General features: G+C 44.7%; 1 long non-coding RNA gene across 1 annotated transcript in view; it reads right to left on the minus strand.

The window, feature by feature from the left end:
• Positions 1-4,805, minus strand: part of LOC129620189 (uncharacterized) — a 152,643-nt gene extending 147,838 nt beyond the window's left edge. Inside the window, exon 1 of the long non-coding RNA XR_008698426.1 lies at positions 3,065-4,805. This is a non-coding gene — a long non-coding RNA (uncharacterized LOC129620189). The remainder of the gene's footprint in view (positions 1-3,064) is intronic.
• Between the last annotated feature and the right edge of the window lie 15,345 nt (positions 4,806-20,150).

The following is a 20,150-nucleotide window of genomic DNA, read 5'->3' on the forward strand; positions in this document are numbered from 1 at the left end:
TGTCCCCCAAAAATATATGTTCAAGTCCTGGGACCCCTGAGTGTGATCTGACTTGGAAATAGGGACATCAGAGATGCAATTAGTTAAAAGAAGTCATAATGGAATAGGGTGGGCCCCTAATCCTATATGAGTGGCGTGCTTATAGAAGAGGAGACATACAGACACACACAGGGAAGAAGGCCATGTGAAGATGGAAGCAAAGCCTGGGGGGTGCAGATGCAAGCGCAGGAACGCCAAGAATTCCCGACAACCACCAGAAGCTGGCAGAGACAAGGGAGTTTCTCTTAGATCCTCCAGAGAGACCTTGGTCCTGCCAACACCTTGACTTTGGATTTCTAGCCTCCAGAACTATGAGATAATAAATTTCTGTTGTTTTCAGTCACCCGTTTGTGGTATTTTATTAAAACAGCCTTAGGGAACTAATGCATTTAATACCATGCATATAAACCCTAGAATCTTTGGGAATTTGCTTAGATGTAGCACAAAACTTAATTTCTGCCCCCTTCATGATCCCTTCTCTCATGAGCACAAATGCAGTATCTGTGCAGTGGTGATTCATCATGTTCTCAAAAGGGTTGCCTATGCCTCTCTGACATCACCTTAGTTTCAACACAAGCCTAGATCCTCTGACTTTTCTATCTGACCAGGTTCCTCTTGTCCCTGAATCATTTTCATTGCTTTTTCTTCACCTTCTCCTTCAGTACAACATCCTTTTTACACCAAAGTGATAAGAATTGAAAATGATATTCTAAATGAGACTCTGCTAGTCCTTTTACATAATGGTAGAAGAATTCCTTTTGACTCAAATTCAATACACTCTATTCACACCTCTGAAAGCTGTTGGTACATTTCTGTGTGGCTTTATCATTGTGGTTTCAAGTACTACCTATTGTCACATAGGAACCACAGACTGTTGGAGGTTTAGAGGTTATAACCCATTTACTGTTCGCCTTTCACTTCACCATTTCTGAAATCACACACTAATGACATACATTTAATATGCACTCCACTCAATATTGCAAATTTTCCCTAGTTGTTAGGTCAGGTACACAAAGGGGAAGCCCCTTCCATCTCAAGGTTAGGTCAGGAATGAAAACTAACTCAAACACTGACTACATCAGCCACTTTACATATAAGATCTTCACACCCCTAGAAGCGAGATGTTATCGTTTGGGCTATTTCCACTGTATACATCAAGACTTGAAAGGAGGAAGATAACTTGACTCAAAGTCACTGTTGGTAGGTGACACACTCGTGGCTGGAATCCAAGTTAGCACAACTACAGGCCTACACTCCTCCTCTGGCCCACACCACCAAAAAGCAGATACAGGTGACATTACTCTTTTCTGCCTGGGAAACATTGAGATCCAAAAAACATAAATCATAAGAAAAAAAGGCAGGATGTTACCTTGGAAAGCACACTGCACTAGGAGTAAGGACCCCCGAGCTCTAGAATCAGCCCTTCTCTTAAGCTTCTCAAAACCATAAGCTTCTAAAGACCATGAAAGTGAAAGTCACTCAGTCATGTCTGACTCTGCAACCCCATGGCCTGTACAGTCCATGGAATTCTCTAGGCCAGAATACTGGAGTGGGTAGCCTTTCCCTTCTCCAGGAGAGCTTCCCAACCCAGGGATCAAGCCCAGGTCTCCAGCATTGCAGGTGGATTTTTTTTACCAGCTGAGCCACGAGGGGAGCCCTCTAAAGACCATAAAGTGCCTTTATTTATTTTACCCACTACTGTGTGATGTTGAGCAAATCGCTGACCCTTTCTGGGCTTCAGACTTGTCATCTGTAAAATGAGGGGTGGGAGGAGGCGGTCCCAGTAGCTCCCAGGGAGCTTTCACCCTGATTAGCTCTGAAGCAGGGGTGCAGGCTTGGCCCCTCCCTCTGTGCCTTCAGTTCCTTCCCCCATTATGTGCTCTGTGTTCATCTTGCTTAGCACAGAATACTTTCAATTTCATATTGTTTTCATTTCAGTTTTTTTAGATCTCTGGGTTTTCCCCAGAATGAAGGACATACAGCAAACAGGGAACAAGAAGGCTCCAATGTGCCTCTCTGTCAAATTCCCCTGTGGGCGGAGCCCAAGCCGCACTCACACTGCTGTGTCAGCGACAGCGGGGCCATTGGTCCAGCTCCTGCGGCTCAGTTAGTCACCCCTGACCATGCACAGCCGTTACCATGGCAACCATTGCACTGTGCTCCGTGGAGGCCACGGGTCACCACTGCAGATGCCACCGCCAGCAGACCCACACCTTTCTCCCCTCCTCTGCACGCCCTGACTCAGCATCGGAGGCCACGCGTCCCGGCCACGCGCCGCCAAAAGCAATCAGTCAGATTGAGGCCCAGAGTCAATGCAGGCGAGAAGCTTCTTTCCCTGTAACTCTACCACACCAAGAATGAGCACTGCACACAGGGTGGATACCTCTTCCATGTGGCGGGAGAGAACCCATCAGATGTTGCTCGGCTACACAGCGAATCCGTGCCCCAAAGAGAAAATTAGAAAAATGCCAATATTTCTTCCTTGTGCTATGAATTAAGCATTGTCCTCTCTGCAGTTTAAAGATAGGGATCTAAGCCTGCAGATGTTGCCAGGGTCTTGAATATGTTTATAAATGACATGCAGTTCCTGTTACAAGGCAGCTTCCGGGTCAGAGGTCGGGGGTGGAGCCTGGGAGTCTGAAGCCTTTACAAGCTCTAGCCTGATGTTTCTGCTCCTGATCCATGGACCAAATTTTGAGTAGCAAAGCCTTAGATGACACCAGCTCCTATTGCACATAAAGTGGACCTTTCCCGATCACTGCCATTTATCATTTCAGTAAGGAATCAGAGTAAATATTAGCTGGTTCAGAGAACACATTTCCACAGGGCAGAGACTGCATCTGCTTGGAATAAAGATAATAGCTACAATTTATTGAGAGCTTGCTGTTTGCCAGCACACACACACACACACACACACACACACACACACACACACACTCCATACAATAGCCTTTTCAATACAGTTGTTACTTAATTAAAATTTTAACATAAGGGAACAGAGGCTCACACCTGTTCTGTGACTTACCCAAAGCCACACTGTCAGCAAGGAGTCAGGCCGGGACTCAAACACATCTGTCTTTCTGCAGACCCGTGTGCTTCCTCTCACCACGCTGCTCCTCTGCTAGGCTCCGCTGCCCCGGGCAGCAAACAGAAGGGCTTCCCGAAAGCAATGACCTTGTCAGGATTTTCTGGGTCCCTGATCGCCACCGCTTCAGTGTTGGTTGTCGGTCACTAACAAAGCTCCAGACAGGAAATCCCTGTATTCACCTCTGGTCAGCCCCACGGCTAACATCACAGGGATTTGGGTCCATTCACTGAACAACAATTTATTGAGTGCTTCCCACAGAAAATCAAGTGAAGATGAGAAGAAGCAAAAGATAAAGGCTCTGGCCTCTTCCTTCTAGCTCCCATGACTGATTTTTCATCTCTTCTTTTGTGAGTCTCCAGCAGCATCAGAGTTTTTGCCCTGGTCTAGGCCAGACTCTGCCTGTATTGTTGTCAGCTGGGAAAGCTGGCTATCAAAACCGAGCTTCAAAGGTGATACTGATAAAGGCAAATTCCAGGGTGGGGGTGATGGGGTAATGAGGGTTCATGGCAGGCTGATCCGAACTGGGATATAAAAGGGCAGTGTCTGGGGTCAAATATCTGGCTCAAAGTTTAACTCCAGCCCTCACTAGAAGGTTGGCATAGAAAAACAATTTAACCTTCATCTGGGTCAGGATTTTGGTGTTGTGTTTTGTTTTTTTTTTTTCTATTTTCCTCTGAATGGAAGTATTAACACCCATGTCAAAGACTGATGGTATGACCATGCCAGTTTCACAGAGTCAGAACATGACAGGTGCTCAGTGAGGACTGGTTTCCTTCTTTCTGCCATTAAACTGGTCAACATGTGAAAATGAGACATTCAGGGTGAGATCCGGGAGAAAAAAAGGAGCTAAGAGCAGGTCAGAGCTGGGGCAGAAATTATGTCTGGTTTCTTTATGTGAGAGCAAGGAGACCTGACAGGGCAAGGTTGGAAAGACGGACACAGCAGACAGGCAGAAAGCAAGCACAGGATCAAGGCCACACTCGACAACCAGGAAGAGCCAGGAGCCAAAGACTGACCAGCCTGATTCAGCCATGGGGATTCTCCTGGGCAGCGTGCTGGACTAACCAGCTTGTTGGAAGTCTTTCCTCCCCACCTTCCTCCCGTGCCTCCTGCCCTCTTCTGACCACGGAAACACATAGATGATCTTCTTAAAGAATGCCCACCCAGTGTGCGGCCTCTTGATTTTAAAGGGCATGTCAAAGGGCATGAAGGACTCTAACTGGGTCCCTATCTCTTCCTTCTGGTCTTCGGATGAATTTTCCAGTGTGTAATCTTTATCCATCAGTTGTAGGACATTGTCAAATTTGTATTCCCCATGCTCATTTATATAGAACACAGGCTGAAAAATACATTTTATCTCAGACAAATGGGTTTCACCTAAACAAACACAGGAAGAACAGGGAATTTTTTCATCACTTTCCCGATGAGTGAGGCAGTCCTGGTTCCTCTATGAATTCAGACAAAAGCAGATTTCTGCTGGATGGCCACCAAGCCAATGCTCTCTGCCATTTCCCCAGGCTCTCCTGTAATTTTGTAGAACCAGATGACCAAATTCTGGATGATGTGTAGGTTGCAGCCACAGATGCCAATTCAGGACTGATTCATGAAAGCATCCCACACAATCCTGTCTTGAGTTCTGAATGAGGTCAAGGAGGCCTGAAGCCAGGAACTGGCACAGCCACAGAGAGGAAACAGTCCTGGTCCCGGATGTGAAGTTTGAGCTAGCCACCTGACCCACAGTAGGCTAGGACCCAAGCAAGAAGTAAACGGCCATTAGGTTAAACCTTGACAAGAGGGAGTGTCTGTTACAGCAACTAGTATGACTCATTCTTCCCACACCAGCCATGTGAGCCCTTGACTAATGCTCACCAATGACTAGAGTCAGCCTGGCCGGCCTCAGTTCCACTCAGCTGCAGGTACTAAGGGCCTGCCTTCTTTGTGATGATTTATTGCTAACTAAGCAGCCGGCCTTTCTGCAGGTTCAGACCAGATTCCACCTTGGTTTGCTGTTCAGACACTGAAAAGTGACTGACAGCCAGGGTGATATCCTGTCCCCTTGTCCTGCCGCTGCTAAGTCACTTCAGTCGTGTCCGACTCTGTGGGACCCCATAGACAGCAGCCCACCAGGCTCCCCCGTCCCTGGGATTCTCCAGGCAAGAACACTGGAGTGGGTAGCCATTTCCTTCTCCAATGCATGAAAGTGAAAAGTGAAAGTGAAGTCGCTCAGTCGTGTCTGACTCTTAACGACCCCATGGACTGCAGCCCACCAGGCTCCTCTACTCATGGGATTTTCCAGGCAAGAGTACTGGAGTGGGGTGCCATTGCCTTCTCCGCCCCTTGCCCTAGCCAGTCCCAAACATCTCAGCTTCCTCACTGAGCCACCCTTATATCCCAACATTGAGTTCCACATCACAACAACCAACCTGGGCATTCCAGAAAGTCTCTGCCTATGGATTAGGATGATGGAAGCAGAGGAGGAAAGGAAGGGGGCTGCACTGGAAGGTAAACTCTATCCTTGGTATTGTTAAACTTTACACCATAAAATTCATTTGGTTTTGTGGGACAGTCTGATATCTAAGACAAATCTACCACACTCTTGTTCTATCAGAGGTTTCTGATTCTATATTCCAGTCTTTTCCAGTAACTGTTACTCAAGAACAAGAAATCTCAAACTTTGACATGTGTGCAAATTTCATGGGAATCTTTTTAACATGAAGATTTTAATTCCATCGGTCTAGGGTAGACTTCAGATTCCACATGGTTACTGACTCAATGGACATGAATTTGAGCAAACTCCAGGAGATAGTGAAGGACAGGGAAGCCTGGTGTGCTGCAGCCCATGGGGCCGCAAAGAGTCAGACAAGACTTAGTGACTGAACAACAACAAAATTTCCACTCTCAATTCATTCAGGGCAGTTTTCAGAGAGACAGGGTAGTAGAAAGAGAACACAGGCTTGTGTGCAGGTAGATCTGGATCTGAATCATGACTTGACCACTTATCATCTACCTGACACTGAAGAGGTTACTTTCCTGTTTGCACTTCCATTTTCTCATGAATTAACTAGACTAATCCTGAGTTGTTGAGTAGACAAGACATGAACTTGAAATCCCTCTGTTACAAAGACTGGTCAACAGCAGGCACTCCAAAATTGGTGATACTGATTTAGAGTCCTCATATTAATACACTTGACTGTAAAAAAAAAATCTCAAGTTTCACTCAATTTTCTTGGACCCCAGTCATGCTAAAGAAAACCCAACCTCAGATATAGAGAAGTTTAGCACGGACTGAAGGAGGCTAAGATCATGCATCAAAGAAAAGGCCAGCCCATGCTCTCAACCCTAAACATCTTTGAGATCTACACATAAAGGACCAGTGATGTCACTCATGGTGGTCTGTCCAAGGGCCAGCATGGGAGTCAGTTCTGTTAGGCATCTCCCCACCATGCCTGGGAGAACCATTTGTTGATCTTGTTGAGTTGTGTCCAGGTGTTTGTGACCCCATGGGCTGCAGCACACCAGGCTTTCCTGTCCTCTACTATATCCCAGAGTTTGCTCAAGTTAATGTCCACTGAGTCAGTGATGCTATGTAACCAGCCATCTACAGTATGGGAGAACCATACTATCGAGAAAATTACATTATTGCTCCACTTTTGTGTTTCATACGAATTTTAGTGTACAGCTTCTGTACAGTTTGTCCGACCATGCTTTTGAAGAGAGGCTCATCATTAAGGAATTGGGGGGGGGGGGGGGTTGGGGACAAGTACTTGTTTTACACTCACATGATACACAGCTTATGACTCAAGACAACCACAAATGTCATAGAAATACACAACAGATATGGGCTCAAACCCCGTCCTGCAGAAACAGCTAGATGTTAAAAAATAAAGTTGAATGTGGTATAAGAGAACAACTTGCAGATCTTCATCTGGGTGATCAGCCATTTCCCCTAAAAGTCAAAGACCCACAGGTGCTGCTACACTTTCTCTGCTCGAGGTTGGAGAACCGAGGCCATTGGAATAGCCTGGATGCCCGCTGCAAGACGCAGATCCTGGGCCCTTGCAGATGGGCTGAGTGGATCCACAAGAAGGGCAGCCAGGAAGCCACAAGTCAGACCAGCTTGCAAGGAATTCCTATGTCGACACACAGACTTTGGAAGCTCTTTTGTTGAGAGGTCGTGGTTATTTACTCTTTAATGAAGATGCGACTACAGGACTTGCCATAGTTTTGATCAGGTACCTGGGTGTTCTGGAGACAGGTTTGTGACAAGGGTCATTTGGAAATTTGGGGCAGCCACAGATATTCTGGAATGGGGAGAAGGGTGCTGCACGGAATGAGAAGCAGTGAGGGTGAAGAAGCGATGAATGCTTGCAGCCCTCAGGTTCAGAGACCCCCAGCCTCCCCCAGCCTCTCTGATGTAGCCCCCAGGGAAACCACACCTGCCAGACTCTCTCTCCTCATCCCCCATTGTCCTCCTCCATCATCCTCCCCATGGAGCTCAGGTGCCCTCTTAAAGTCCTTAAAATCCCAGCTTCTTAAATGACAGACTATGGAAGCCAATTCAGTTCCCCATTTTCTGTTAGGTGTCGGGGGTTTTTCCTTGCCTCCAGACAGAGCCAGTCATCCCCTCGGACCACGACTATTCACAGACAGGTATTGCTCACACCTGGACTGTTCTCCTGCATGGGCCCCACAGCATTCTGCATCAGCGGTTCTTAGCCTTGGCTGCACAACTGAATCATGAAGGAGTTTTAAAAAATAATGATTCCTGGATTTCAACTCCAGAGGGTCTGAATTAATTGGTCAGAGGCGTGCCCTAGACACTGGCATGTTAAAAAGCTGGTGCAGGTGATTCTAATCTTCAGCCAAGGTTAAGAGTCACTTCTCTAGACCCAAGAACTGCTACACTGCCAGGAAACGGATGGGACCAGTGCCACTCAAAATGGACCACACATTAGAATCACCTGGGTAACTTTAAAACCCACCCAGTCCTGGGCCCCACTCCAGACCAAAGAAGTCAGAATCTACCAAGGTGCCAACCCAATGTCAGTATTCTTCAAAACCTCCGAAGTGAAGCTTACATGCAGCCAGGATTGAAAACCACTGGTGTAGACCAAAGGTGTGGCCAGAAGTAATCACTCGAGAAAGATGACCAAGGAATAAGGTAGAAGCAGAGGAGTAAGCAAAAATATCCTCCGCTTACGCGGCTGTAACAATGAAGATCTTTTTTTCAGGCTGATTCTACTTCATCTATTTGCCTACCTTTTCCAGCTGTTAGCTGGTTACCTGCCTGCCAATATTTGTGCGTAGGTTCTAGGAGTTTACAGTCAATAAAGTGACCCACCTGCAGACTTAAACAGGGCTATTATCTGGCACAGTGTTGGTGTGATTGCTTCTGTATTGCAAAATGATTTTATCTGCTGGTCTTTCTCTCTCTCAGTCTGTGGGAGAGAAGAGAGCTCAGCAAACTAAGAGGAAGTTAACAAGCCTGGCTGAGAAAATTTATTTGCGATTTCTGAACATCCACTGCCTCCTGTTCTTCTTTACTGAACATTTGAGATCATTACCTAACATATTTTTTCAATATATATATTTTATGGTGGATATTTAGGACTTTCGAGTTTTGAAATCTCTAGAACTACTTTATTACATGTTTATCACATGAACCAAGAGCAATATATTGTTTTTAGAGGGGGAAACATCTGGCTCTAAAAACCAAGGTATATATGTTAAGAAGGATCAGGAGAGATTTTTACAGCAAGACTAAGACCAGAATAACAAGAATGATCTGCAACTCTTTAATTCCAAGATTCACTGATTATCTCAATTGCCCTCATATTTTTTGGTTCAAATTTCCTGACTACAACACCTGTCCATTTTTTAAACTAAACTAGGATTTAGTTATTGACTTTGCAATTTCCCCTAACCTGGGGTTCCCTGGTGGCTCAGATGGTAAAGAATCTGCCTGCAATGTAGGAGACCCAGTTCGATCCCTGGGTCAGGAAGATCCCCTGGAGAAGGGAATGGTAACCCACTCCAGTATTCTTGCCTTGGAAATCCCATGGACAGAGCAGCCTGGTGGGCCACAGTCCATGGGGTCACAAAGAGTCAGACACGACTGAGCAACTTGCTTTTGACTTCCCTTTACCTGCAGTCTTCTTATTGCCTGATGTCACCTCTGTTTTCACAGGGTGAGTGACGAAAGGACAAAAGGAATTTCTGAAACTGTCAGTCCCTTTTTTATGTAGTGACTAGTCTGATGAAGTCTCAATATTGGGGAACTAAGAAATACTGCTTAAACTAATTTGGAGAATTATCTTTAGAGTCTAAGTATAATTAGGTCCAAGTTATGTGAGTGCTGTATTTTTGAATGCCTCCCTCCAATCCATCCCTCTTCTCCACCAATTGCATGTTGGCTTCCTGTTGTTGCAGTTTTCCTCTCTAGTATCATTCCATCAGGTGCAGAATAGCTGAGTCTGAACAAAGAATTACACAAACAAGCCATATTTGCAGGAAGCAATCTGTCAAAATGATATGGTGATGGAGAAAGTCAGATTGTAAACAGGCTTATGATTACCAAATTCTGCTAGCTGAAGAGAAGTAAGGAGTAAAAGAATCTTCTCTCACACACGACCTTATGAAATGAGAAGAATTCCTAATAAACATGATTCTGACCTCTTCACAAAAGTCGCTCAGTCGTGTCTTTTACTCTGTGATCCCATGGACTGTAGCCAGCCAGGCTCCTCTGCCCATGGGATTCTCCAGGCAAGAATACTGGAGTGGGTAGCTATTCTCCTCTGCAGGGTATCTTCCCAACCCAGGGATCAAACCTGGGTCTCCTGCATCGCAGGCAGATTCTTAATTTCTGAGCCACCGTAATTTCTTACAAAGAGTTAGGCACAATAGTAAAAAAAAAAAAAAAAAAGAATCAACATAGAAGCTATACAAAAAATAATGAAGTAGCAAAGAAAAATAAAAGAATCAAGAAAAAGCAATGCCAGGAATTAAAATGACCCAAGAGCAATTTTTTTAAGGGCTTCCCAGGTGGCGCTGCTGCTGCTGCTAAGTCACTTCAGTAGTGTCAAAAAATCTGTCTACCAATGCAGTGGGATGCAAGAGATGCAGGTAATTTTTAATTTCAAAAACACATTTTTAAAAAATTTAAGTATAAATTCTCACAGAAATATTTTTGAATATTTCAAACTTCAGTGAGAGGGGATACAATGTTTTAAAGGCATCAGTCCTGCAAAATTCTTCTACCAAATAGAGCATTTTGATCTGCTCCAGGAGTGCACTAAATGCTACTTGATACAACCTCAGTGGAAGAAGGTGGTCATCAAATTTAAAATTCAGAATACCTCCAGTATCTACTTAAAAATACTTCTCTCTTCCTGTACAGGGATTGGAAACTTGTATTTGCTGTACTGGGAATTTTCATACTGTAATTTGTTTTTCTTCCTCTGAAAGAAGGGAATTATGAGAGAATTGAAAATGAGTAAAGAATGAGATCTGCTCATAAGCCATGTATTCAGTAGTTCAGCAAGTAATTCAGCAAGTAAACTGCCCTTGTCAATATGATCTGCAATGCTGGCATTGTGACCAGGCCTCCAATGCAACTACCTCCATGGTAAGAATGAAATTAGCATAGGAAGGACCATGCTAAGAGTTTCTGATCAACCCACTCCTAGATTAAGCTGAAACTAGTAACACTTATAGGCTTCCCTGGTGGCTTAGTGGTTAAGCATCTGCCCGCCAATGCAGGAGACTTGGGTTCGATCCCTGGGTCAGGAAGATATCCTAGAGAAGGAAATGGCAACCCACTCCAGTAGTCTTGCCTGGAAAATCCCATGAACAGAGGAGCAAGAGGTCACAAAAGAGTTGGAGACAACTTAGCAACAACAACATTTACAGAGCAAAGAGAAAGTGAATTGATCCTTTAACTGTTTTTATTAAAATCTTGCTTTCAATATATCCTTATTAAACTCAATCTGGAAATATTGCTATCTCCATAGAATTTTAATTCTGCAAATAAGCTCTGGAAAATTCATGGGTATGAGAGTAGTGAGGTTGAATAGGTATCTGAGACAGGAATCTTAGCATCCATAATTATAGGTTCTATTACTTAAAGAGTGAATAAGCCAATTCAGATCATTTCAACAAACATTTATTCAGATAACTCAATATGAAGAGATCTATGATTTTACAAAGCTAAATATCCATATGATACTGAATATTATTCTATATTGAAACTAGAAGGAGCTCTAATAAACCCAGAAAATACATTTTTTGAAGAAGAGATACGGAAAAAAATGAGTTTTTGCTGAATTACTGTAACAAATACAGTCAGTTCTACTATAGGGTGACATGTGTGCATGCTTAATCGCTCAGTCAAGTCCGACTCTTTGCAACCCCATGTACTGTAGCCTGCCAGGCTCCTCTGTCCATGAGATTCTCCAGGCAAGAATACTCGAGGGGGGACCCATCCCTTCTCCAGGGGATCTTCCCGATCCAGGGATCGAACGTGTGTCCCTTACATAGCAGGCAGATCCTTTACCATCTGAACCACCAGGGAAGCCCATAAGGTGACACGTGGTCCTAAATATCACCGTCTCATCATACTATGCAAAATCATACAATAAAAGCAGTAAGGTTTATGGAGAAAATGAGATTAGGGCACAGGACTCAAAAACTGAGTGCCATGTTTTTCCAAATTTGAAGATAAGAACCTATATAAAACATTAGTATTTATGTTAAAAGGTTAAGAAGTTATATATACAATAAATATGGCACACTACCAACCTAAGGTTGTGTGCCTCATGAGGTTGCTCTTTGTGAGCTGTTGTGAAGTCAGGGAGGTTATCAGAACAGGATGGAAAGTTGTGACATGGATCACCCTGTGCGTGGCTGTGGCCCATCACACATGTGGTGGACAGGTTGGCTGGCCGCTTTCTGAGGCACGTTCCTCTTGTGTCTAAGGCTTGGTTCAGTTGGGTGCAGCTTTCTGCATTCACGTAGTGTTTCTCACTGATGAAATCACACATACGCCGACATGAACGAAATTCACTTTGTGTTCAAATCATTCCCTAAGAGATCGCTAGCACTGGAACAAACTTATGGTTTCAACATAAACCTTAGAGCAGAACTGACCTACAAATATTTATATTCTAGTCTTTTGCAAAACAATGTTCTTCCTCCAAGTTTATTGAATTATTGTTCTTGTCTAAGCAACTAAAAAAAAATGATATTCAAAAAATTCATTGGTGATTTTAAAACAAGGACAATAATACCAGTTGCTAAAGCTGAAAGCCTGCCCCGCCCCCAGCAGCAGGGTCTGCGTTCCAGCAGCATCTTCAGGCTCCAGAGCAACCTGGTTTACAGCCTGTGGATAGAGACCCAGGCCGTGGGCCCTGACCCAAGAGAGGTTTCCTTTCTCCCTGACAATGAGTGCCACGCACCTAACTACCTGGAAAAGCACTTCTTCTCAAAATACAGTGGCTCCCGCCTTATCCTTGGTTTTGTTTTCTGAGGTTTTAGTTACCCACAGTCAACCATGGTGTGAAAATATTAAATGGAAGATTCCAGAAATAAACAATTCATACATTTTCAATTCTGCACGGTTCTGAGCACATAATGAAATCTCATGCCCTCCCACCCAGGACGTGAACCCTCCCTCTGCCTGGTGCCCCCACACCCAACAGCCACTTAGCAGTCACCTCCATTATCAGAGCCTCTGTCACAGGACCGAGGTGCTAATGTTCAAGGAACTCTTACTTTACTTCATAATGGCCCCAAAGCACAAGGGTGGTGATGCTGGCAATTTGGATATTATCATTCCTAATTTATAAATTCAACTTTATCATATGTATGTACAGGGGGAAAAAAAGATACAGTATATGTAACATTTGGTACTATTCACGGTTCAGGCATCCACTGCCGCTGCTGCTGCTAAGTCGCTTCAGTCGTGTCCGACTCTGTGTGACCCCATAGACAGCAGCCCACCAGGCTCCCCCGTCCCTGGGATTCTCCAGGCAAGAACACTGGAGTGGGTAGCCATTTCCTTCTCCAATGCATGAAAGTGAAAAGTGAAAGGAAGTCACTCAGTTGTATCCGACTCTTCGTGACCCCATGGACTGCAGCCTACCAGGCTCCTCTGTCCATGGGATTTTCCAGGCAAGAGTACTGGAGTGGGGTGCCACTGCCTTCTCCATCAGGCATCCACTAGGGGTCTTGAAATGTATACCCCCCTAGATAAGGGGGACCACTATAGCATTGCATATTGGGGGAAGGGGGCGAACACAGCATCCTGCAATTTATCCTTCTTTCATCATCCCTTGCACAGCCCCTTAGAACAAAAGTCATCATTTGATTTATCAGTTTAACATTGGCCACCCCTGCCTCATATGCCATGGGCATTCTGGCACAACAAGCAGTTAAAGCAGGCCCTTTAATATTTATGTAAAAACCTAGCTTTCCCTGAACTGGCTGAATTATTTAACCTGACTAAGTGCACATTAGGTCCCAAGCTAATGGGTGACACACTTTTTCATATGGACTCCTATCCCAATAAAGTATCATAATGTCTGGCAGTGGTGAGACCTGAGGGTGAACGAGTCTGTACATTCTCTGTAGGAGCTAAGCTTTCCTAGGTTATATCGTAACGAGAACCCAGAGCAAAAGCTCCAAGAATATTCTGTACACATTTCTCTTCCAAGGAACACACACCGCCCAAAGAATGGCGCACACCACACACACCACTTTGACACTGACACCTAGGGTGTTTGCCTCGAGATAACTCCACCAACTTCTCTTTATGTGTTTCCACTTTGCTTGGCTCTGCATAAATTATTCTATGGGGTTTAATTCCTACAAAAGAGAATATAATCCAACCTTCTGCTATAAACGCAGCTACAATTTCATTCCTGTGCCAAGCAGCAGGGAGAGAAATCAAACAGTTGGCCCCCAGTGAATTAATCTATACGCCCCAGTTTCCTAACAGTAAGCCCGCCTCAGACAATAGATGGGGATTTAACTCTTTCTTGTCAAGTCTTCATCATAGGCAGGCAGATTGCACTCTTCTCGCTTCTCACCCCATTACTCACAAAGAATATCTTTTCCCATGAAACCTGAGCTAACGTTCTCGGCAGCCAATGCAGGAATTTGCAGTAAAAAGTCAGGTTTCGCCTTCAGAGGCACATTAGCATACAAAATATGTCTATAGGAGGGAAAAAAAAAATCCATCAATTGCAGGAGCTGTACTCCATTGTCTTAAACATTGCCATCCTCCGTTAGAATGCTCACTCACCCCACCTTGGAGATAATGAAGGTTCAGATCATGGTAACGTTTGAAAGCAATCATGGGCCCTGTGGAAGAAGGACATGCCCAAACTACATCCCAAGTAGATGCTGCAGAAATGGAGGGAGGTGTCTTTTAGACAGAAATCGCGATAAATGGGGCGCTGGGAAACCATTAATGACTGTACACTTTGCAAGAACTGTTAGAATCAGTCAACCTCACTCAGGAACAGATAAACCCCAACACTAACCCTCACTCTGATGTCGGGAAGACAACTGGGTAACAGAATCCAAATTAAAGGGAAACAGGAGTCGTCGTACAATATCCTGAATTTATTGCATCCCGCCCAGCGGTCAGTTAGGCAGGCAAATGAACAGTTAAAAGGCTCCACTGAACCATAATCCCCAATCGTTATACTTAAATGGCTCCTCTCAATATAAAGGAGGCTCTTCAATAACCGTAGATCTAATTTCTGTTAATTTTATGTAACTCTAACGGAGTCATTAACATTCGTGGAACCCACTCCACATACAGCCCCTCCCTACCCAACTCCCCGCATTTCTCCTACGAGCCTTTCTCTTGAAAATTTAATTATTACCAGTGGAATTCCTGCACTAACTAAAGGCTTTTGCAATCAAATCAATAGTTGATGAAAGAGTGGTCCGAAAAAGCCATCTTAAATGCAGCCTCCTCCTTCCTTTTCCTCATCATCCATATGGCTCTTTTTCTGATGTTACCGTTGGAGACCCTCAAAATAACATCCCTTTCAGGGAGTTAAAACGTCTACGTGTTATCCAGAGGTAGCTATTATGTATTTATAAGGGCTCCCCTATAAGCCTCTTCTGGATTTATTAAGGGCTCTAAGGATCTGTTTGGTTTATACCAATGACCACAGACTGAGCTGAGAAATCAAGGCGGAAACACTCAATGCAGATCTGGGCGGAGAAAAAAATGTTCACAGGTATCGTAGCTACTGCAAGGAAAGGGGCCAATTTTCTGTGTTATTTAGAAATGGAAATAAGTCGTCTCAGCACCACCCCACCACCCCGCCGCCCCCATCCTTGCCCTACTCTTATACCCCCCACCGTCCTGCTCTAATGGAAGAGCCCGAATGCTGTGCTGTCTCTCTGTGCTTTTCCACCTATGGAGAGTCTCCAGCACAAAATAACATGCCTTTGGGGAGAAAGAGATGCTTCAGTGCTGTGTCCTTTGCTGCTATTGGTGGGGTGGGCTCTGGTGCCTTCATTAGACAACAATTCTTGCACCAGAGACGGTTCTATAAAGAAAGCATTTTATCCAGGCCATGTGTATTGTAGCTCATGACATTTTGCAACACTTCCCATATACGGACATTTTTGAGACATGTGGGACATGTATACTTAGGAATGGTTACCAGCTTCTCCAACAGGGTGGTCAACGGCAACTGCAGACAACGTGATGCGTGATCGCACTGTGTACATTGCTAGACTACCAGAGACCAGGCTGGGGAGGTGCATTTAGACGCATTCTCTGGATAAACATCCAGAGTTGTCTCCTAAAGGGCTGAGAGCTGACTCCTAACATATAGACCCAGGTGTGCAAACACGATTCAGACTCTCTAATCTCAGTGAGATGAGCTGCAGTCACACATTATCTGGAAAATTTAGCCTGCCACTATTTTTCCTGCTAAATTGTCCAGATAATTACTTCAATTTTCCATTTCACTTTGACTTAGAAACCTAGTCACAGAATAATAACAGGTCATTGTACAGGGCAGAAGCTTATTTGCTTATTTATTTATAATGCTCATCTATTGATAAGCAGCTCCTATGTGCCTCGCACTGGCCTCAGGAAGTTTTATTCTAATTGCAGTCAACACGTGGACTCTAGAAAGATCAGTGAAATGTGAACAGGGACCCCTCAAGAGCTGGATTTGGAAAGAGGGAATATGAAAATAATGCTGTGATTGCTGCGGAGCCAGAATTTTATGGAAGCTTTCTGGAGGAGCCAAGCTTGACACAGACCCTAACAGACCTTTTCCCACATCAAAACAGAGACTGGTGTCTGCGTGCACACCAAAGGGTAAATGGATGCTACTCACGGCCAGTGACAGCCAGAGCCACCAGCTAGCAGGGACAGGGGAGATGGCACACTTATCACCGCTGGTCACTCACTCGAAACCCTCCAGGTCACATGCTTCACTTTCAAGCAGGCATAGATTGGGATCTAATTATGCGGAGGGAAGGTTGTAAGAAGAGAGAAGAAACAGATGATGCAAACTAATGTGAGGGCTTCCCAGGTGTCACCAGTGATAAAGAACCCTCCTACCACTGCAGGAGAAGTAAGAGACGCGAGTTCAACCCCTGGGTCGGGAAGATCCTCTAGAGGAGGGCATGGCAACCCATTCCAGCATTCTTGCCTGGAGAATCCCATGGACAGATGAGGCTGCCAGGCTACAGTCCATGGGGTTGCAAAAAGTCGGACACAACTGAAATGACTTAGCACGCCTGAATGAAGCGACTTAGCATGCAGGCATGCACACACTCAAACTAATGTGCAGTTCTTTGAAGAAGAAGTATAGCTTTTGCAAAAGAGAAATGTGACTCAGAGACAAAGCCTCAGAAGACAGTGTAGTTCAGTGGTTAGTTAGACAGGCTTTAGAATCAGAAAGTTCTGGGTTTAGATTCTGCCTTTCCACAACCTAGATGTGTGCCCTTGGGCAAATTAACTTCTCCAGACTTCATTTTTCTAATCAGGACAACAGGGATCAAATAATCCCTATCTATTAATGTAATTGTTCTCATCCACCTATGTTGTGAAGAATAAATTAGATACTGTGAATAAAACACGCTGCACAGAGCCTGTGCATGGAATGCTCAATAAAACTAGCTGTATTAGTAATACAAGTATTGCTACTGATGTTTCTAAATAATGTCTGGAGCTGAAGGTCAGTGCTTCGAGGTTAGAAGTGAGGGATGAAAATGTGAATTTCCAGAAAATGCGGATAAGCAAACATTTTGTATGCTTGCTGATACAGAAAAAAATAGAAAAACTAATCATTTTGAATACAGAAGCCCTGGTCAAAGGAGAAGATCAAAGAATGTTTTTAGCAGCTATCTAGGGCCAGTTAGGACTCCAGCTCAGAAGACACATTCACACCTTTATCTCCGAAGTAGCCCATTTTCAATTCTTCCACTGTGTTTGTGGGTTCACTTGTGTAGCTGCGCGGACAAGCAGATAAAAATTTTAATGCAACTGCTAAAGGGGCTACCCATCACTGTCTTCCCAGCTGCGCAGTCTTCACCAAGGGATCTTCCAAGCACCGTCAGATTAATGTGAGGGGAAGAATGCTGTTGCTGTTCTCTAGTCACTCAGTTGTGTCTGACCCTTTGTGACCCCATGGACTGTACCCCACCAGGCTCCTCTGTCCATGGGATTGTCCAGGCAAGCATACTGGAGTAGGTTGCCATTTCCTTTTCCAGGGGATCTTCCCCACTCAGAGATCACACCCACATCTCCTGCTTGGCAGGTGGATTCTTTACCACTGAGCCACCTGGGAAGCCAGAAGAGAAGAATAATGGACCATAAATATTTGAGGACCACCGAGCAAAAGTGCAAGAAATTATCTACTACCCATTGTGTAGCCAAACCTAAGTACCAGTTAGTTATGGAATTTGAGATAACGTTGCGATTCATGGGGTCACAAAGAGTCAGACACAACTGAGCGACTGATCTGATCTGATCTGATCTGAATTTCCCTGAAATATCAAAGCATATAATTCGCTGCCTAGTTACTTGTGACATGTAAATACACGTGATCTCCAAAAGGAGAAAGTAAGTGATGAATTTTCAATATCTAGCAGGGTACCAAGTACAAAGTAAGTGATCGATTTAGGTTGGTGATAGATGGTACTCCCTATTTTTAACATATATTCATCAAAAATTTCTCAGGAAAAAAAAAAGGGTGTGCCACTGGAAGATGTCATTAATTGTACGTTTCATCTTGTTATTTAGAAATAGGCGTATCAATGCCTAAAACGAAATGTATTTATAAAAAACTTTTAAAGCACTTCATTTACAAGTTACTGTATATCTATATATCACTCTGAACTTCTCCATCACCCAGGGAAAACTACAAGAGCATTTTTAACTCAACTTTACAGATGCAATCAAACATAAGAAATTTATGGGCAATGTCCAACTCTTTGCAACCCCATGGACTGCAGCATGCCAGGCCTCTCTGTCCCTCACCATCTCCCAAAATTTGCCCAAGTTCATATCCATTGCATTGGTGATACCATCTGGCCATCTCACCATCTGATGCCCTCTTCTCCTTCTGCCTTCAATTGTTCCCAGCATCAGGGAAAGGCTCATGACTTTTCCCATGAGTCAGCTGTTTGCATCAGATGACCAAAAATACTGGAGTTTCAGTTTCAGCATCAGTCCTTCCAATGAGTGAGTATTCAGGGTTGATTTCTCTTAAGACTGGTTTGGTCTCCCTGCTGTCCAGGGGACTCTCAGGAATCTTCTCCAACACCACAGTTCAAAGGCATCAGTTTTTCAGCACCCTGCCTTCTTTACTGTCTAGCTCTCACAACCGTTACATGACCACTGGGATTTGGAAAGTATGGAATCAAGACTAGAACCCAGGTCTTCCAACCCGTATCCACTGTTCATCGTATACTTTTCTTTTATGGAGTCATTATTCTAGGTGCAGCGGGGGGCAAGGCTGAGAGAATTAGTACAACCGTCGCCACTGAGCAGCTGGGGACACCGATTCAAGCCAAGTAGCACTTTGGACCAAGTTCAGGAGCAGGAGCGCACAGGCGCAGTGGCAGCCAGTCAGGCGCACTGGCCCCAACTATCACTATCAGAGGAGGTGTGGAATATGAGCTCTGAGGAGCCTATAAGACACACTAAGGAGAACGGGATTTATTCCACAGGTAATTGAGAACCGTCAAAAGGGTTTTTAACGAGGGAGTGATGTAATTAAAAATGTGTTCCAAGTCTCAGCCTGGATTTCAGGGGGGAGTGCTGCAGGGTCTGCAGGCAGGACCACGGGTGGGAACAGCTCCCCGGGAACATCTTCTGTGACAGCTCAGGGCCGGCCTTGTCGTGCATTCCTCTAGGATGTGGACACTAACTCCTCTGCCAGACTGTGACCTCTCTGCAGCAGCTCATGCTTTATTTACCCTCACGTTCCCAGGCAGCATGGTACTGTGAGTGAGACTTTGCCGAAACTGCCTGCAGGAGTTCCCCTCCTCCATGGTCCAACACCAACAGGGACAGAACGAAGTGCAGTATTCTGCAACCAAATACGGCTTCTCTTCCTACTTCTCTCTCCTGCTAAATGTGACACTACCGTGGCTCACGTTTTCCTTTGGAAAAGACCCTGATGCTGGGAAAGATTGAAGGCCAAAGGAGACGAGGGTAGCAGAGGGGAGATGGTTAGATAGCATCACCAACTCAATAGACATGAATCTAACCAAATTCCAGAAGATAATGAAGGACAGGGAAGCCTCGCATGCTGCCGTGCATGGGTCACAAAGAGTCAGTTGGACACGACTTAGTGACTGAACAACAACAGCAACTTCTGAGAAAGCTTAACTCAAAGAGTCACTACTGCTCACCAGGCCCTCGAGGCAGGAAGTCATCTCCCTCCTTCCATGAAAACACACTACCCACTGCTTACCTCTGCATGAGGTCTTATCACACAGCATTAAATGCATTTATTTTCATGATACCTGAGGGCAG

This window comes from Bubalus kerabau, chromosome 9 (genome assembly GCF_029407905.1).
Source record: "Bubalus kerabau isolate K-KA32 ecotype Philippines breed swamp buffalo chromosome 9, PCC_UOA_SB_1v2, whole genome shotgun sequence".
NCBI lineage: Eukaryota > Metazoa > Chordata > Mammalia > Artiodactyla > Bovidae > Bubalus > Bubalus kerabau.